This window comes from Alligator sinensis, unplaced genomic scaffold, assembly GCF_000455745.1.
Source record: "Alligator sinensis unplaced genomic scaffold, ASM45574v1 scaffold768_5, whole genome shotgun sequence".
Lineage (NCBI taxonomy): Eukaryota > Metazoa > Chordata > Crocodylia > Alligatoridae > Alligator > Alligator sinensis.
The window spans coordinates 1,924,953-1,929,642 of NW_005841991.1; positions in this window are offsets into that span (position 1 = coordinate 1,924,953).

Genomic DNA, 4,690 nt, shown 5'->3' on the forward strand with positions numbered 1-4,690 from the left:
GGGGGGAGGGGTTGTGGGGGGGGGGTGGGGGGGGGGGGGGTGGTCCTTGGAGTCCCAGGAGTATGCAAGTCCCTGGAGCTGCATATGGTGGAAGTGAGCAGGGCCAGCCCCACCCACCCCATAGCATGCAACTCCCCACACTCCCACCCCAGTCCTGGCCACAGGTGGTGGTAGTATGTGGGGCCAGCCCCACCCAACCCAATAACACTCCCGCCTGAGTCCTTGGCTGCATGTGGTGGCAAGGTGGGAGGCCAGCCCCACAACATGCAGCTCCCTGTGCTCCTGCCAAAGTCCCTGGCTGCATGTGGTGGCAGCATGTGGGGCCAGTCCCCACCGGTCCCATAGCATATATTTCATAGACATCAGGGCTGGAAGGGACCTTGCAAGATCATCAGGTCCAGCCCTCTGCCCAAGGGGCAGGAAGTCAGCTAGGGTCAAAGGATCCCAGCAAGGTAGGCATCCAAATGTTTCTTGAAAGTGTCCAGAGTAAGTGCTTGCACCACCTTTTCCTTATGTCCAGCCTAAAGTGGTCTTCTAGAAGTTTGTGACCATTGGACCTTGTCTTCCCTTGGGGTGCCCTGGTGAACAGACGTTCTCCCAGTTCCTGATGCATGCCCCTTATGTACTTATAAGCTGCCACCAAGTCACCCCTGAGCCTACGCTTCTCCAGGCTGAGGAGTCCCATGGCTCTCAGCCTCTCTTCATAAGGCCTGCTCTCTTGCCCACTGATTATGTGCATGGCTCTCCTCTGGACTCTTTCAAGCTTCTCCATACCCTTTCTGAATTGCAGAACTCAGAATTGGATGCAGTACTCCAGCTACGGCCTCAGCAAGGCCAAATACAGCAAGAGGATGACTTCCTGGGTCTGGTTTGAGATGCATCAGTAAATTCAAGCCAGACTTGTGTTTGCTTTGCCAGCTGGGGTATTGCATTGGTGGCTTATGTTCATCTTGTGGTCAATCATGACCCCCAAGTCTCTTTCAGTCATGGTGCTAGAGAGTGTAGCACTGCCGAGCCTATAAGTGCGATGCGGGTTTTTTCTTCTGAGGTGGAGCACCTTCCATTTCTCAGTGTTGAATGCCATCAGGTTTTCATACATCCACCTTGTGAGCTTGTTGATATCGGCCTGGATCACCAGCCTATCCTCTAGTGTGGACACTCTTCCCCATTGTTTTGTGTCATCAGTAAACTTAGCGTCTGCCTCTAACACCAGAGTCCAGATCATTTATTAATACGTTAAAGATTACAGGTCCAAGAATACAGCCTTGGGGGACACCACTGGTCACTATGTGCCATGTTGATTTGGTTCTGTCAACTGCCGCTCTCTGGGTTTGACCTTGGAGCTAGTTCCCCAGCCATCAGACTGTAGGGTTGTCGAGGCTGCAGTTCCCCAATTTTGCCATGACATCATGGGACACCAGGTCAAAAGCTCTTTTAAAGTCCAAATATATGATATCAACCTCTTATCCTTTGTCCAGATGATGTGTCACCTGGTCATAGAAGGAAATGAGATTCGTCAGGCAAGACCTACCTGCAAGAAAGGCGTGTGGGCTATCCCTTGGTATGTTGCCTTCCATTAGCCTGTCATTAATGGTTTCTTTGATGATTTTTTCCAAGATCTTTCCAGGGATTGAGGTCAAACTGATTGGCCTGTAGTTTTCCGGCTCTTTCTTCCTCCCTTTCTTGAAGATTGGCACCACATTGGCCCTCTTCCAATCTTCAGGTACCTTGCCCAACCACCACAAGTTCTCGAATATCCTTGCCAGTGGCCATGCTATGATGTCAGCCAGTTCCTTTAGCACTCTAGGGTGCAATCTGTCTGGACCAGCTGATTTGTGGGTGTCCAGCCTCTCAAGATGTTCCCTCACAAGATGTACGCCAATGGTGGATGTATATTCACCCTTACTCTGGGGATTCTGCATCTTGTCAGGCAGGGTGGTCCCTTTGGGCTGGTGAAAGACCGACACAAAGTAATCATGAAGCAGATTGGCTTTTTCCTGGGTATTGGTTATCAGCTGCCCCATTTGGTTTAGCAGGGGTCCAATGTTGCATTTGGTTTTTTTTTCCAACTTCCCATGTATCTGAAGAAGGACTTTTTATTTTCCTTGATTTGTGTAGCCAGTTGGAGTTTGGTTACAGCCTTGGCTTTCCTAGTTTGCTCCCTACAAGTGCAGACCAGTGCTGAATACTCCTTAGTGGTGTTTCCCATCTTCCATCCTTTATAAGCTTCTCCTTTTAGACATAGGAGGTCCATGAGTTCCTCATTGAGCCAAGGGGGTTGCCAAGCACTTTTACCACCTTTCCTATGGGCTGGAATGGACTTCCCTTATGTTACAAGGATTGTTTTCTTAAGGAGCAATCACTCATTATGAACTCCCATCCCTGTCAGATCATGGCCTCTCGGGACCTCAACAACTAGCCTCTTGAGCTTATGAACTTCGGCTTTCCTAAAGTCGAGGACTTCTGCATTGCTAACTGACTTGCCAGCTTTGCGATGGATAGTTAAAGTGATCAACTTGTGATCACTGTCTTCCAGCTTCTCTTCAATTCTTAGGTTGCAGACTAGATCATCCCCTTCGGCCAATACCAGGTCCAGCAGCGCCTTACCTCTTGTTAGCCTGTAAAGTTCTTGAGACAGGTAGAGCTCATCCACTCATGTGAGAAAGCTTTGTGACTGATCGGATTTGTCTGAGTATGCTTCCCATGAGATCTCTGAGTAGTTGAAGTCTCCCATGACAACCATGTACCAACAGCGTGTAGGCTCAGCCAGTTCCCTAGCAAATCCGTGGTTAAGCTCTTGCTCCTGATTTGGACGTCTGTAGCAGACTCCTACCATTATATCCCCTTCACCACATTCCCCTCGTATTCTAACCCAGAGGGTCTCAAGTCACCCCCATTGGGTGCCAGTCTCTGCATGCAGCTCCTGTGCTCCCAGCCCAGTCCCCAGCCACACGTGGAGGCAGGGTTTGGGGCCAGCGCCACTCAGCCTCATAACGTGCAGCTGCACACATTTCTGCCCAAGTCCCTGGCCGCGTGTAGTGGCAGCATACAGGGCCAGCCCCACCTGGCCCCATACCTCACAGCTCCTACAGTATGCAGGGCCAGCCCAGCCTTGTCTCCTAGTACATGGCTCCCTGTGCTCCTGGTTCCCTATCCCTCAGTGAGAGTCCCTGGCCCCAGCCCGGTGGGACCTTTCCCTGAATTCCCACTCTCTCAGGCAAGGAGGCTGGGAACAGCCATGGCGTCACCATCAAAAGCCTCTGCCAAGCAGAGGCTCCTTGTCTCCAGTGCCCCCTAGCCCTGGGCGGGTCAGACCAGGCTGGGGGGTGGGGGGTTGCTTAGCAACTAGAGCAGCACCTCCTGCATGGAGGCACTGGCTTGCAGGGGGCAGCCCAGGGCAAGGCTTATGGAGGGGCCCCACAGGCTAGATGAGGTCCGTGGGCTGTATTTTGCCCACCTCTAGGCTAAGGAGTCAGAGGTGGCTAAATGTGACTTTAGTAATGTCATAACCCAATGATTTTAAGTGCCTCGGCACGATGGAATTTTTCTCGCCACGTGAGAGTCTCTGTGCACAGCAAAAGTTTTCTGTTGCAATAGAAAACTCCGGTGCAAGAGAGTTCCCGCCATTCGTATGCAAATTTGTGTCCCATCATTGGCCAATTCTAAATTATTCCTACGTGGCGGCTAGCAATTGGCTTGTTAGCCGCATAAAATTCTGTGCGACTTCTGCCCAAGTCGGAGAACTTTGAGCATGCTGCAGAGTGACTTAAGAGAATTCCTGACTCGTGGCAGAGCGAATCGATAGCCTGATCAACTATCAATTTTTCTCCCCGTCGCCGAACGCTATCCTTCGATGAAACCCCTTTTCCTGCATGCCTGGTTCATTTACAGATTCGCTGGCCCGGGTTTTTGCCAGCTGGAGCAACTCGTGTAATTATTTAAGCGATCGGACCACCTGCGTCGCGGCTACTAGCGGCGTAAGTAAAGCCTTTTTGCATCCAATACGTTTTGTCTGCCTCTCCATTCACCAGCCCGCCCAACGGCCGAGCAATTTGTAGATCACCTCAAGTTGGCTCCGGCTGTCTGAGACATGGTGACGAGGATGGGATTTAAGGGCACGGTGATGGAGACGAACCTAATTGGGTGCTGCCCTTGGCACACCGGGATCCGCCACGTGGAAAACGCAAACGATCTATGGGTGCATATCGCCTACCACCAGGCGGTAGAAGGGAACAAACGAAATATTGACGGCTATTTCCGTAAAAAAAGAAGCAGCGGTCGTAAAAGAGTGGAGAACAAAGCTATCCCTTGTGGAGTACGGGTGTATAATGGGGAGCGACCGGGTCTACTATCGACCCCCGGAGGAAACATCGACCATATCCCTAGCCGGGGTGAAGGCGTGGAAGGCAGAAAAGCTGACCCCCGCTCAGGAGTTTGCCCAATGCACCCGATACCTGAGGGAAGGAGGGGAACCCACCCCAACGGACTGGTTCAACTGTCCGGGTTTGGTGCCTGGGTCGCGGGGTCATGAGCTCCTCGTTCAGCTCCGGGAGGATCTGGAGACCAAGGGCCGTCACGAGACCAGATGGGTTTTAACCAAGTGGAAAAAGGGAAAAATGATGAATGTGTTGTTCTGTTCAGTAGCAGGTCTACTGAGGGAATATGCAAATTTGGAGGTTCAACTGCATAC